Source organism: Xenopus laevis, chromosome 2S (assembly GCF_017654675.1).
Source record: "Xenopus laevis strain J_2021 chromosome 2S, Xenopus_laevis_v10.1, whole genome shotgun sequence".
NCBI classification, from domain to species: Eukaryota; Metazoa; Chordata; class Amphibia; order Anura; family Pipidae; genus Xenopus; species Xenopus laevis.
In genome coordinates, this window is record NC_054374.1 from 32,425,228 (window position 1) to 32,441,463 (window position 16,236).

The following is a 16,236-nucleotide window of genomic DNA, read 5'->3' on the forward strand; positions in this document are numbered from 1 at the left end:
CAGCCAATCGCAGCCCTTATTTGACATCCCCATGGACTCATTCTCATGCTTGTTTTGCTCTCCAACTCTTTTTACATTTAAATGAGGCTCACAGGTAAAAAAGGTTGGGGACCCCTGCTCTACAGAGAGACCTGCTTTCCTCCTTGCATTATTCCACATTCCTTCAGGAGGCTCTTTTTGGCAGTGCACCTATTTTTAATCAACCAAAAGTTGCCTCCAATGTGCTGGGTGCTGTGCAAAATAAAAAATGTTTCTAATATAGTTAGTTAGGCTGGAATGAGTGGATGTTTAGCATAACATAAGATTTTTAAAAGATCTTTTCGTTAATGGTAAGAATAAGCTTATCTTGAAACAAATGTATGATTTGTCCATTAACTGAAAAGACCATTTCAAGTGATATTGTCTAGTTGAAGCTGTGAAAACTGTGGGTAGCTGCCGGGTGATACATTTCATTGTGAACGATGAAAATCTTATAACCTGCCTGATCTATTTTCTGATCGATGTTGGACGTAAAATCATTAGATGCACGATAGTTTGGCGCCCAACAGCTTCACGATAATTTGACAGATTTGTCGGATCGCACTAACATCGGCTTAGGAGAGAAAAGTCTTTGGTGAGCATAACTTAAGCTTTCGTTATAACTCAGCATGAACCCACGGGCGGAGTGTCAGATTTTAAATAGCATAACACATTTAAAATCAAAGGTAAGAGGTGTTTTTTTTTACAATTTTGTCTATTAATAAATGTTGAAAATTCACATTTTAAAGATATGAATAAGAAAAAATTGAACACTATGCATTTTAGCAGCAATTTTTTTGTAGGGCTGATTTTTTTTTTATTGATTTTTTTAAATTTTAATAATTTTGCCATTAAAGGAAAATTATACCCCCAAAATGAACACTTAAGCAACAGAATTCACATAATATTACAGAATCTAACCAAACTGGTCTATATATTTAAGTAAATCTTGCCCTTTTACATCTCTTGCCTTGAGCCACCATTTCCTGATGGTCTGTGTGCTGCCTCAGAGATCACCTGACCAGAAATACTACAACTCTAACTGTAACAGGAAGAAGTGTGGAAGCAAAAGACACAACTCTGTCTGTTAATTGGCTCATGTGACCTAATAAGTATGGTTTGTTGGTATGTTACATACTACTAGAAAAGTATATTATTATGAAAATGGTTTATTTACATGAAGCAGGGTTTTACACATGAGCTGTTTTATGCAATATATTTTTATAGAAACCTATATTTTGTTTTGGGGGGTATAGTTTTCCTTTAATTATGCTTTGATATAGCTCCGCTTGCTATATGACTTCAGGGAGGCAGTTTCACTTATTACAGAGGCCGTCCAGTGAAAGGGGGGCCAAGCCAACCAGGCACCAAGGCAACCAAGTCGACCACCCCACTCACCCCCGTAGTCACGGAGGTAGTGGCAGAGGGAAGGGAACACAGACAAGCGCCTGCCCTGCACCCCCCCCCTATCGTTGTGCCCTAAACTGGTGCCTCATCTGTCTACCCCTAGTTCCACCCTTGCGTCCAGCGAATCTAATGCAGTATTTACTAAAGCAGTCTGTTATTACACCTTCCCTATAGGATAGTGTCATACGTTGGCCAATAAATGCTTAAAGGGCAAGTCAACACCAAAATAATTTGTCTAATAAAAGAAAACATAATTCTAAGCAACTTTCCAATATACATTTTTTTTTAATAAAAAAAAAAAAAAAGGTTGAACTCGATGGACATGTGTCTTTTTTCAACCTTACTTACTATGTATGTTACTATGTTACATTAATTTCAATTTTCCAGCTCTTTTAAAGTTATTTGTAAAAACAAATTGCTATTGAAAGCAGCATTGGCTTAACTCCCAGTTGTTACTTTTTAAACAATGTTGCAAAAGTCTTGGTTCCCCAGCAAAGACAGGTCTGTTAATCAGCTGCCTTGTCTTACGTTGTTTCAACAGTCTTTAGACAACAGGGCACAGAATAAAAAGGGACAGACAAAGACTTCTTTCAATAGTAATACATATACAAATAGCTTGAAAACCATAGAACATTTGTAATGAATGAGGCAACTTCGAGTGCAACAATGAGTGAGGCAACTTCGGGCAACTATAGAAAACGCATCGCATTAGCGCAGGCGACTTTTCATTGTAGCCTATGGGGAAAAACGCTGAGGCAGTTCAGGGAGATAGTCGCTCAAAAGACAAGGCGATTAGTCGCCAGGCAACAAAATCTCCCTGAATCTCCTCGTGTGGCCTTACCCTTATACTGGCAAAAAGCGATAAGGATTAAGACTGCTGATCCGCCCCTTCAACAAGAATTCATTAACAACTGGTCATTAAATTGGGACTTTTTTGACTTGGACTGCTACATTTATAATAGTAGTTTGTAACTCATTTCAAAATGTTTATTTACATTTGTGATGTGTTTGTAGTCTCTTACATGTTCCGGCATAGCCTTAAGAATATCTTTCTTGTTCAACTTTCAAGATTAGCTGAGTATTATTATATGAATATGTTTTGTTTTACTTTACTGTTCTTGCTTAGCTCTAATAACAGCTTAGGTGTATTCTCCATCATCAAATTCTTCTAGGACACCTAACTCTCTAAGCTGTATACGTTTCTGTCGTAGTCCTTCTATGGACCAATGTTATGTCTTGCTTGTTTTTGTAAAACCCAATAAAACTTTTAAAACAGAATATATTTAATATACTGGTGGTATGATGAAGCCTGTACAGAACAAGCCTTTTACCATGTGCAAATGTGCAATAGGTGTGGTCAGCAGCCAGGTACAGGAGTGAGGGACCAGAAATGTGTAGAAATGGAGCTGTAATTGCTGTGATCTGCTGTATAATCAAACTGAGCAATATCAAAGCAATAATCGGGGCTTTAGTTTAACTTATTTAATTTGTACTATTAACTTTCAGCAAACTCCAACTTACTGCGATTCTAAGCTGCCCTGGTTTAGATTTATGGTATCAGTTAATTTAAATTTAAGGCCAAAATCCACAGACCACTAGATATTTCCTTACAATGGTGTCTTTTCTAGCAGAAGTCCATAGGTGTGTATATATAGATCCTACAAGCACATCAGACTGTGCAAATAATGCTGGCCGGAGACTCCTTTTATCAGGGCCACTCAAACATTTCGTAGGAGCATTAAACTCTTACCAGCTTTCATTATTGATTAAAACTGTGGGCAGTGTTTATGTTTTTAAGCTTTTTTAAGTTTGTGGTAGGCTGCCCATCCACTTTTTAAATTGCAATAGTTTTTTATTAGTCTGGTCAACCTCTTGCAGACTGCACAAGTCCAGTTTATGTTTATGGCATCCAATCATGACTTTAAATGACCTCAGCTCATGGTTTGCATATATTTATATTTTATATTTATGTTGGAATATAATTGTGTTTTACTATAGTCTAAAATACTCCACGTTTAGCTGACTAATAGATATGTGTAAGTTGCCATGTGTCAATTATACATTGTATTGTCCACCTGTTCATTACAAACAATAATGTATGCTATAAACTTGCATTAATTTCATGAAATGATATAGAATTTGATTGTGACATCCTAAAATCTGCAGGTATTGCTTGATTGATGATTTTGAGTGACAAGTCAGATACCTTGGTGTGTGCTGCTTTTGCTTAATGCATCAGAGCTAACTGTCATAACTGACTCTAGCCCAAAGCTGTATTTATATAGACAGATTGCAGAGAGGGGGATAGTGAAGGATAACTCGATTCTTCAGAAATGCTACATAATTATTTATTGATTATATGTTAAAAGTGCCTTATTTTCATGAGAACGCTTATATCAAATTTGCCTTTTTGTGATAGTTCCCATTAAGTTAAGGAGGGTACAAGAGTTTGTTGTTTACACACACTGGTTCTCATATGATGTCATAATGTGATATAAAATTATGACATCACACTGCTTTGTTGTTTACACCTCTGTTTCTCATGTGACATCACAATGCTTTTGTTGTTTACACAGCTGTGTGTCATGTGACATCACATTATGACATCACAATGCCCATGCAGGGTATATAAGCTTTGCAGAAAAACACATTTCATTTACTATCAGACGACCGGTGAGTACACAAGCACTTCCAAATGCTTGCTTTTTATTGGTAGCTAGATTGTAAGTTTTACCTGTGGTTTTAATAACTGATTCCTCTAAACTATATGAAAATACAGATTAATGCACAACGATATATATATGATGAAATTTGTACTATATTCTAAAGATTATATTAATTGTAATCTGTTGGTGATATGATCCTCCTGTTTATTCCAAATAGTTTTTTGTATGTTGTTTTTTTTGTAAAATATTTGTATTCATTTTGTAAAGTAAAATCAAGGGGCACAGAAGAAAGGGGGGATGGGGGGGATGATGGAAAGTAGTACATACCATCAATGCGTTGCATTAGTCTAAAACCACCAATCAGCATGAATTTACACATTGAAAAATACAATTAAAGATCTGTAAAGGCATAACTAATCTTAGGGGCACATTTACTATGGGTCAAATATCGAGGGTTAATTAACCCTCGATATTCAACCATCTAAGTAAAATCCTTCGACTTTGAATATCGAAGTCGAAGGATTTACCGCATTTACTTCGATCGAACGGTCAAAGGAAAAATCGATTAACGATTAACGATTTTAATCCATTGATCGAATGATTTTCATTGGTGCTCGGTAGGTTTTAGGTGGCAAAGTAGGTAGTCAAATTTTTTTTTAAAGACACAGTACTTCGACTATCGAATAGTCGAACGATTTTTAGTTCGAATCGTTTGATTCAAAGTTGTAGTCGAAGGTCGAAGTAGCCAAGAAAAAACTTTGAAATTCAAAGTTTTTTTCATTCTAATCCTTCACTCGAGCTTAGTAAATGTGCCCCTAAGTGTACGGTGAAGAGGTGTAAGTTCATATCAGAGAGGAAGTAGGAACTAAGGATGCCTTCGTTTTTTGTATGTTTTTGGCTTTAGCCATCTTACATTAATATAATCCTATAACATTTCCATTTTTTTTTTTTAGTTTTGATTTCAAAGTTCAATATGAACACCTTAATATCATCACTACGTGATGCCTTAACTAAAACAAAAGTCATTCTCGCTCAGAGCGTTAGTTATTTAAATCCCTTAAATGTCATTTCAAAATTTGTAAAACGGGGCCATGAAAAGGCCGACAATAAAACTATCTCAACCAAAAGTAAGGAAAAGACAAGATCACATCATGTTTGGAGAGACCCAAATTTACACATTTTCAGAAAAAGAATTACAAGGAGAAATTTACGTCGGCCCCTGAAGACAAAAGCAATAAAACTGATTGCCCAGGATCTTGCAGAACACAAGAGAGAATCTCATCTTGATCCTTTGAAGGACAGAACTACTTTGATGCCGGAAATACATAAATTTGTAGCAGAGTTGACAGATATAGTGAAACCTTCTCATAATCCGGAATCTCAATCAAGGAAGAGGAAAAACATGGATGCTGATGAAACTGACAGAAAACGACAAAAAATTAATAGTGATAGTGATTCCAGTGACAATATTACTACTACTACTACTACTACTGAGTCTGCAAATCCCCCATTAGATCAAGATATATGGAGCAGACTGAAAGAAATTGATATGATGCCCTTTGAAAAAGAGCCTTGGATCCCTGAACTAGGCCTGACTCTACTTGAAAAAATAGGACTGTCGATTCCCAATTGTCCTTTAAATCGCAGAGTAGTCGATGCTGCACAATTCCTTTTAAAACAGCAGTTTATAACTGAGGGGCTTCAGCCTTCCAGAACACCTTGGTTCAATATGCAACCTGTGTTTGGACCTGCTATACAGATTCATGCCGATTTGGAAGCGAACCACTGCTTTACAACTTTTTACAGGAATTATCAAGTAGAGATTGCACAAGCTTTCCCTGTGCATATTTCACCATCAGGTCTCAAGCAGATCGAAACCATCTATCATTATGTGGTCCCAGATACGTTGTATTACCTTCAGTATCATAATGTAAAACCTGCTGAGGGACCTTATGACTGTGTACTATATGCAATCGCTTTGGCTTACGAGATACTTAATGATGGAGATCTCAGCTGCACGTTTGACAATTCAAAGATGAGGGAACACCTAGTTAAGTGCTTTATGTGCCAAGAGATTACTGAATTTCCGAAAATATCTCCGATTTCTTAAAATGTCAGTAATCCAACAACTGCAGCTATACATTACTTTAATAATTTGTTACTTGGTAACATAGTAAGTTAGGTTGAAAACATCCATCAAGTTCAACCTTTTAACTCTATTTTAACCTGCCTAACTGCTAGTTGATGCAGAGGAAGGCAAAAAACCCAATTTGAAGCCTCTCCAATTTGCCTCAGAGGGGAAAGAAAATCCTACCTGACTCCAAAATGACTAGTCCCTGGATCAACTTGTACTGTGCGCTATCTCCCATAACCTCCCTTGATAAAAAGCCATCCAAAACAGTCAGGTTTAGGACCTTCAAGTAACAATTACTTACAAAAGCAGAACTATCAGCGAAAAACGATCAACTTGACCTATATGTAACTTTTAATGCAGATTAATAAATAAAATATATATTGAAAATTATATTATTTTGCAGAGTTTTTTTTTCTATTATTCTAAAAATACATCTATCATTAATATTGCCTTTCCACGGTGTAGAATGCAGCTGCTAGATGATACTTGGTGCCCATTATCACAGAGAGGAAGCCATTATAAATGAATTAGGGGATTGTAAAGGAGGCTGACACACACACACACAGACACAAACACATCAGATTAAAAGGAAACATAAACCATGACTAATGCCAATGAAACAGAAAGTGTGTTGTTCGTGATGTCACTGTGGTAACATAGTCAGGCCCGGGCCTAGGCCCGGGCCTAGGGCGCCGCAATTTTAGGGGCGGCCCAACCGCATCAGTAACTAGCACTGGAGACTCACGTCAGTCTCCAGTGCTGTTCCCAAGTGTTAAGATGTGCGCATGCGCGCGCACACACTGAATTGGAAGAGGACGGCACCTGGAAGGGGAGGGACATCGCTGGACAGGGGGAAGCGGAAGTGGAGGCGACAGTGCTGGACAGGGGGAAGCGAAGGGGACGGCACAGTGCTGTTCCGGAGTATTAAGCTATGCGGATGCGCACACACAGAAAGCGGAAGGCCCTGGAAGGCAAGGGGACATCGATGGACAGGGGGAAACCGGAAGTGGAGGTAACAGTGCTGGACAGGGGAAGCGAAGGGGACAGCACCGGCAGGGGTGCGGGGGCGATGAGTAGAGCCGGCCTAGGGGCGGCAATTTTGTAAATCCGGCCCTGAACATAGTAATACAATTAAGGGTCATCATCCTAGGGTGCAAGTGGCGAGGGGGCACGATTAGGAGAGAGAGCAAATAAATGTATAGCATGAGGGGGGAGTGAGTTTTCAGGCAATTATCTTGGGGGAGATGATGTTTGGGAACAGGCAGCGTCAAGCCTAGTAGTATTGGGAGCAAATACTACATGACTATACTCTGAGTAACATGTCCAAACTTTCAGGAATTCAATAAATGATTGGTCTAAGACATTCTATATAAAGTTCTAGCGAACTTTATTTTCCCTGTATACAGGAGTGATGTCATTTAATTTAAGTTGATTTAATTTGATATGATTTACACTGATAAATCTCCAAATCATTATGGATCAACCAGATGTGATGAATCTAAAACAAGATTCATAAATCAGCCCCAAATCTATGAAAAGGAAATTTTGTCGTCACAACTCAGATGGAATTTTTTTTTCTGTGATTGCTACTTGTTAATATAAAAAGAATTGCAGTTGGTTATCATTTCATATTTGTTTATATCTCCTTTATTTAAGCTGTGCATTCTTTAGGTAACTGGGTAACTGGGCCAGTGTGTGGGCCGACCCAAAGCCCAAGGGACCTGTGAGTCGGGTGGGTTCAGCCTGACTTCCGTTCAACGTTTACGGATGACCACCTTGTGCCCCACTTTTGCCCAGATGCTCTAGTGCCCCACTTTTGCCCAGATGTGTGCCTTTTTATATACTCGTGCCAGCTTGCCCTGCCCCCTTCCATGATATTATATTGGCTTTTGGCTCATCTGGTGCAACTGCAGTGGGTGAAAATCTCTGCGCAGCCATGATTTCCCTGGAAGCGTGGGAAAATGCCTTCTGGGCATGGGCATCTGCAAATGGGGGCATGGGGGGGCAGCTGCCCCCCCTGGAATTTTCACATACAAAAGGACCAGTTGCCCTACTGTGCGACACCTTCTAAGCTCAGGCGGGACCGCTGCATGCTGGGCAGGCTCGGACTGGCAATCTGTGAGTTCTGGCAAATGCCAGAGGGCTGCTGTATGGTTCCATAGAAAGTTACCATATAGTGGGCTGGTAGGGGGCTGTTTGGGCCTATGTGGACTTGGAATGGCAGGGCCTATTTTGACTCCCAGTCCAGGCCTGATGCTGGGCTTAGGCTCTGGGACAAGCAGCAGCAAGGTGAAAAGAAAGCTGAGCTGTGTGCAATCTGTAGTATAACCGTGGGTGACAGATTGCAGAAAGCCACTCGGCATTCCTCTCAATTTCCCAATCAGGGACAATTTAAACAGAGCGCCAAATGTTATGGGAGGGGTCTGTGCTGCAAGACAGGTGTGCCAGGTATGTGGAGTAATCAGGAGATAAATGCTCCAGCGGGTTCATAGTGATGGGGCGTGGTTTGGAAGCTGGTTTGTCACGTAGCAATATGGTGAGGGCCTACCGATGATTTGTCAGTAGTTCCAAAGGGGTCAGGAATATTTAATAAGCCGGCCTTACTGGGTGGAGGGAACCAGGAAGCTCTTGCGGCCCTAGTGCCTCCCACAAGACACGGTGCTAGGGAATTGCCGGACAAAATAGAGCAGGAGAGGATACTGGTGGCAGGTTAAAGGGGTCAGGCTCGGAGTCTATAGGTTTCTCTCAATGCAAAGAGGAAGGACATAGATTATATATCCCCTCTAATGAGCCGCTTACATTTGGAGACCCAAAATATTCACTGTAGAAACCCAATCCAGGCATTATGTATTCATATGCTCCTCTCAGGAGGGGGTGGGCTGGGGGCTAATTTCCATATAAATATATGCTGTATGTGCAAATCACTTCATGGCTGGATTGTATGGTTGATGGCTAAACATCACACAAATACTTGCCTGCTAAAAATAAATAAATACATTCATACTAATTTTAAAAGATCAATAAAAACGTACAATTAAGGTAAGTAAAATGGAGGTGTCACTGTGTGTATCCAGCTGTAACTAGAAGTCTAGAGAGAATAACATTCTACAAACCTCTGGCTAGTAATTGTGCAAAGAAAGTAGAAAAGACCAAGTGCTGTCCCAGCAAACAAGGAGTTTGTGTCACTAATAGAATGGCAATGCTATACATGTGCAACAGTTACTACTTTATATATTTATAGAAAAGCTGTTGTTAGGTTTGTGTGGAAAACAAAATATGGGTACAAGTAATTTGTTGTCTTCCTTGCCTCCCCCCCCCCCCTGGAAAATTGTCTGTGGACGCCCATGCTTCTGGGTATATTATTATTATTATTTGGTATAACTTGTTGAATTTAGCTATGCACTATAAGCCACATGATGGTTTGTAGAGTTATATATTCAGAGCTGAGCATGGTCACCCTGGGCATGTGGAGTAAACACCTGAGGTGAATGCGGGGCTGTATCTCCTTGGAGCCTGCTGCTGCTGCTGCTATGAGATAGGTATATGGGGGCAGAAGAGTTGTACATTTTTTGCTCAAGCTTGTGTGGAGTATGAAAGTGACGCACAGTATAAAATCATTTATAAAAACACTCACAGTGATCGTGTCAGACCCAGTGAACTCAATTATACAAATATTCCCCCTCAAATAATTTCTTTATGCCAAAATAAAACAGAACTGACAGTACTTTCCATATAATATAATATAAATATAAAAAGATACCCTTTATTGTAGTTTAATTCAGCGGGACACTGGGGAAAAACCCGATGGTCCAGACAGGCCTGGATTTGTGGTGAGGCCACCAAGGCCCAGGCCTAAGGCAGCAGAATTTTAGGGGGTGGCATGCTGCCCAACCACACCCACATTGGTTCAGAAACACTGGGGATGCCCTTTGATCCCCATTGCTCCGGTCCCGATTATGAAAATTTGTGCGAATAAAGGGGAGGGGATGGGGGCAACAAATGGCAGCGGGCCTAGGGTGCCCTGGGTCCAGACCCGCTCCTTGTCCAAAAAAAAGGTACGTGCATGCATCTGTGGGCGGTGGGGGGCACCAGCTGGAGCTGGCAGGGCCTGAACTAGAGGTAGGCACGTGTCTAGGGTGCAAACTGGGTGGGCGCCAGGTACTTAACTGCTCTGTCGCCTACGCCATGTCTGGTCCTGTCTCTCCCCGATTGGTGCTGGTAGTTTTTGCATAACTGCACTTCCATGCATGCGCGCCGGTGCAACTATGTAACTATGTACAAGCACATCAGACTGTGCAAATAATGCTGGCCAGAGACTCCTTTTATCAGGGCCACTCAAACATTTCATAGGAGCATTAAACTCTTACCAGCTTTCATTATTGATTAAAACTGTCAACCTCTTGCAGACTGCACAAGTCCAGTTTATGTTTATGGCATCCAATCATGACTTTAAATGACCTCAGCTCATGGTTTGCATATATTTATATTTTATATTTATGTTGGAATATAATTGTGTTTTACTATAGTCTAAAATACTCCACGTTTAGCTGACTAATAGATATGTGTAAGTTGCCATGTGTCAATTATACATTGTATTGTCCACCTGTTCATTACAAACAATAATGTATGCTATAAACTTGCATTAATTTCATGAAATGAGATAGAATTTGATTGTGACATCCTAAAATCTGCAGGTATTGCTTGATTGATGATTTTGAGTGACAAGTCAGATACCTTGGTGTGTGCTGCTTTTGCTTAATGCATCAGAGCTAACTGTCATAACTGACTCTAGCCCAAAGCTGTATTTATATAGACAGATTGCAGAGAGGGGGATAGTGAAGGATAACTCGATTCTTCAGAAATGCTACATAATTATTTATTGATTATATGTTAAAAGTGCCTTATTTTCATGAGAACGCTTATATCAAATTTGCCTTTTTGTGATAGTTCCCATTAAGTTAAGGATGGTACAAGAGTTTGTTGTTTACACACACTGGTTCTCATATGATGTCATAATGTGACATAAAATTATGACATCACACTGCTTTGTTGTTTACACCTCTGTTTCTCATGTGACATCACAATGCTTTTGTTGTTTACACAGCTGTGTGTCATGTGACATCACATTATGACATCACAATGCCCATGCAGGGTATATAAGCTTTGCAGAAAAACACATTTCATTTACTATCAGACGACCGGTGAGTACACAAGCACTTCCAAATGCTTGCTTTTTATTGGTAGCTAGATTGTAAGTTTTACCTGTGGTTTTAATATCTGATTCCTCTAAACTATATGAAAATACAGATTAATGCACATCGATATATATATGATGAAATTTTTACTATATTCTAAAGATTATATTAATTGTAATCTGTTGGTGATATGATCCTCCTGTTTATTCCAAATAGTTTTTTGTATGTTTTTTGTTGTTGTTTTTTTTGTAAAATATTTTTATTCATTTTGTAAAGTAAAATCAAGGGGCACAGAAGAAAGGGGGGATGGGGGGATGATGGAAAGTAGTACATACCATCAATGCGTTGCATTAGTCTAAAACCACCAATCAGCATGAATTTACACATTGAAAAATACAATTAAAGATCTGTAAAGGCGTAACTAATCTTAGGGGCACATTTACTATGGGTCAAATATCGAGGGTTAATTAACCCTCGATATTCGACCATCTAAGTAAAATCCTTCGACTTTGAATATCGAAGTCGACGGATTTACCACATTTACTTCGATCGAACGGTCAAAGGAAAAATCGATTAACGATTAAATCCTTCGAATCGAATGATTCAAAGGATTTTAATCCATTGATCGAATGATTTTCATTGGTGCTCGGTATGTTTTAGGTGGCGAAGTAGGTAGTCGAATTTTTTTTAAAGAGACAGTACTTCGACTATCGAATGGACAAATAGTCGAACAATTTTTAGTTCGAATCGTTTGATTCAAAGTCGAAGGTCGAAGTAGCCAAGAAAAAACTTTGAAATTCAAAGTTTTTTTCATTCTAATCCTTCACTCGAGCTTAGTAAATGTGCCCCTAAGTGTACGGTGAAGAGGTGTAAGTTCATGTCAGAGAGGAAGGAACTAAGGATGCCTTCGTTTTTTGTATGTTTTTGGCTTTAGCCATCTTACATTAATATAATCCTATAACATTTCCATTGTTTTTTTTTTAGTTTTGATTTCAAAGTTCAATATGAACACCTTAATATCATCACTACGTGATGCCTTAACTAAAACAAAAGTCATTCTCGCTCAGAGCGTTAGTTATTTAAATCCCTTGAATGTCATTTCAAAATTTGTAAAACGGGGCCATGAAAAGGCCGACAATGAAACTATCTCAACCAAAAGTAAGGAAAAGAAAGGATCACATCATGTTTGGAGAAACCCAAATTTACACATTTTCAGAAAAAGAATTACAAGGAGAAATTTACGTCGGCCCCTGAAGACAAAAGCAATAAAACTGATTGCCCAGGATCTTGCAGAACACAAGAGAGAATCTCATCTTGATCCTTTGAAGGACAGAACTACTTTGATGCCGGAAATACATAAATTTGTAGCAGAGTTGACAGATATAGTGAAACCTTCTCATAATCCGGAATCTCAATCAAGGAAGAGGAAAAACATGGATGCTGATGAAACTGACAGAAAACGACAAAAAATTAATAGTGATAGTGATTCCAGTGACAATATTACTACTACTACTACTACTACTGAGTCTGCAAATCCCCCATTAGATCAAGATATATGGAGCAGACTGCAAGAAATTGATATGATGCCCTTTGAAAAAGAGCCTTGGATCCCTGAACTAGGCCTGACTCTACTTGAAAAAATAGGACTGTCGATTCCCAATTGTCCTTTAAATCGCAGAGTAGTCGATGCTGCACAATTCCTTTTAAAACAGCAGTTTATAACTGAGGGGCTTCAGCCTTCCAGAACACCTTGGTTCAATATGCAACCTGTGTTTGGACCTGCTATACAGATTCATGCCGATTTGGAAGCGAACCACTGCTTTACAACTTTTTACAGGAATTATCAAGTAGAGATTGCACAAGCTTTCCCTGTGCATATTTCACCATCAGGTCTCAAGCAGATCGAAACCATCTATCATTATGTGGTCCCAGATACGTTGTATTACCTTCAGTATCATAATGTAAAACCTGCTGAGGGACCTTATGACTGTGTACTATATGCAATCGCTTTGGCTTACGAGATACTTAATGATGGAGATCTCAGCTGCACGTTTGACAATTCAAAGATGAGGGAACACCTAGTTAAGTGCTTTATGTGCCGAGAGATTACTGAATTTCCGAAAATATCTCCGATTTCTTAAAATGTCAGTAAGCCACCAACTGCAGCTATACATTACTTTAATAATTTGTTACTTGGTAACATAGTAAGTTAGGTTGAAAACATCCATCAAGTTCAACCTTTTAACTCTATTTTAACCTGCCTAACTGCTAGTTGATGCAGAGGAAGGCAAAAAACCCAATTTGAAGCCTCTCCAATTTGCCTCAGAGGGGAAAGAAAATCCTACCTGACTCCAAAATGACTAGTCCCTGGATCAACTTGTACTGTGCGCTATCTCCCATAACCTCCCTTGATAAAAAGCCATCCAAAACAGTCAGGTTTAGGACCTTCAAGTAACAATTACTTACAAAAGCAGAACTATCAGCGAAAAACGATCAACTTGACCTATATGTAACTTTTAATGCAGATTAATAAATAAAATGTATATTGAAAATTATATTATTTTGCAGAGTTTTTTTTTCTATTATTCTAAAAATACATCTATCATTAATATTGCCTTTCCACGGTGTAGAATGCAGCTGCTAGATGATACTTGGTGCCCATTATCACAGAGAGGAAGCCATTATAAATGAATTAGGGGATTGTAAAGGAGGCTGACACACACACACAGACACAAACACATCAGATTAAAAGGAAACATAAACCATGACTAATGCCAATGAAACAGAAAGTGTGTTGTTCGTGATGTCACTGTGGTAACATAGTCAGGCCCGGGCCTAGGCCCGGGCCTAGGGCGCCGCAATTTAGGGGCGGCCCAACCGCATCAGTAACTAGCACTGGAGACTCACGTCAGTCTCCAGTGCTGTTCCCAAGTGTTAAGATGTGCGCATGCGCGCGCACACACTGAATTGGAAGAGGACGGCACCTGGAAGGGGAGGGACATCGCTGGACAGGGGGAAGCGGAAGTGGAGGCGACAGTGCTGGACAGGGGAAGCGAAGGGGACAGCACCGGCAGGGGTGCGGGGGCGATGAGTAGAGCCGGCCTAGGGGCGGCAATTTTGTAAATCCGGCCCTGAACATAGTAATACAATTAAGGGTCATCATCCTAGGGTGCAAGTGGCGAGGGGGCACGATTAGGAGAGAGAGCAAATAAATGTATAGCATGAGGGGGGAGTGAGTTTTCAGGCAATTATCTTGGGGGAGATGATGTTTGGGAACAGGCAGCGTCAAGCCTAGTAGTATTGGGAGCAAATACTACATGACTATACTCTGAGTAACAGGTCCAAACTTTCAGGAATTCAATAAATGATTGGTCTAAGACATTCTATATAAAGTTCTAGCGAACTTTATTTTCCCTGTATACAGGAGTGATGTCATTTAATTTAAGTTGATTTAATTTGATATGATTTACACTGATAAATCTCCAAATCATTATGGATCAACCAGATGTGATGAATCTAAAACAAGATTCATAAATCAGCCCCAAATCTATGAAAAGGAAATTTTGTCGTCACAACTCAGATGGAATTTTTTTTTCTGTGATTGCTACTTGTTAATATAAAAAGAATTGCAGTTGGTTATCATTTCATATTTGTTTATATCTCCTTTATTTAAGCTGTGCATTCTTTAGGTAACTGGGTAACTGGGCCAGTGTGTGGGCCGACCCAAAGCCCAAGGGACCTGTGAGTCGGGTGGGTTCAGCCTGACTTCCGTTCAACGTTTACGGATGACCACCTTGTGCCCCACTTTTGCCCAGATGCTCTAGTGCCCCACTTTTGCCCAGATGTGTGCCTTTTTATATACTCGTGCCAGCTTGCCCTGCCCCCTTCCATGATATTATATTGGCTTTTGGCTCATCTGGTGCAACTGCAGTGGGTGAAAATCTCTGCGCAGCCATGATTTCCCTGGAAGCGTGGGAAAATGCCTTCTGGGCATGGGCATCTGCAAATGGGGGCATGGGGGGGCAGCTGCCCCCCCTGGAATTTTCACATACAAAAGGACCAGTTGCCCTACTGTGCGACACCTTCTAAGCTCAGGCGGGACCGCTGCATGCTGGGCAGGCTCGGACTGGCAATCTGTGAGTTCTGGCAAATGCCAGAGGGGCTGCTGTATGGTTCCATAGAAAGTTACCATATAGTGGGCTGGTAGGGGGCTGTTTGGGCCTATGTGGACTTGGAATGGCAGGGCCTATTTTGACTCCCAGTCCAGGCCTGATGCTGGGCTTAGGCTCTGGGACAAGCAGCAGCAAGGTGAAAAGAAAGCTGAGCTGTGTGCAATCTGTAGTATAACCGTGGGTGACAGATTGCAGAAAGCCACTCGGCATTCCTCTCAATTTCCCAATCAGGGACAATTTAAACAGAGCGCCAAATGTTATGGGAGGGGTCTGTGCTGCAAGACAGGTGTGCCAGGTATGTGGAGTAATCAGGAGATAAATGCTCCAGCGGGTTCATAGTGATGGGGCGTGGTTTGGAAGCTGGTTTGTCACGTAGCAATATGGTGAGGGCCTACCGATGATTTGTCAGTAGTTCCAAAGGGGTCAGGAATATTTAATAAGCCGGCCTTACTGGGTGGAGGGAACCAGGAAGCTCTTGCGGCCCTAGTGCCTCCCACAAGACACGGTGCTAGGGAATTGCCGGACAAAATAGAGCAGGAGAGGATACTGGTGGCAGGTTAAAGGGGTCAGGCTCGGAGTCTATAGGTTTCTCTCAATGCAAAGAGGAAGGACATAGATTATATATCCCCTCTAATGAGCCGCTT

At 40.3% G+C, this 16,236-nt stretch overlaps 1 protein-coding gene across 1 annotated transcript in view; it reads left to right on the forward strand.

The window, feature by feature from the left end:
- mpo.S (myeloperoxidase S homeolog) overlaps positions 1-16,236 on the forward strand; it is a 65,595-nt gene that overhangs the window by 1,247 nt on the left and 48,112 nt on the right. The window lies entirely within an intron of this gene.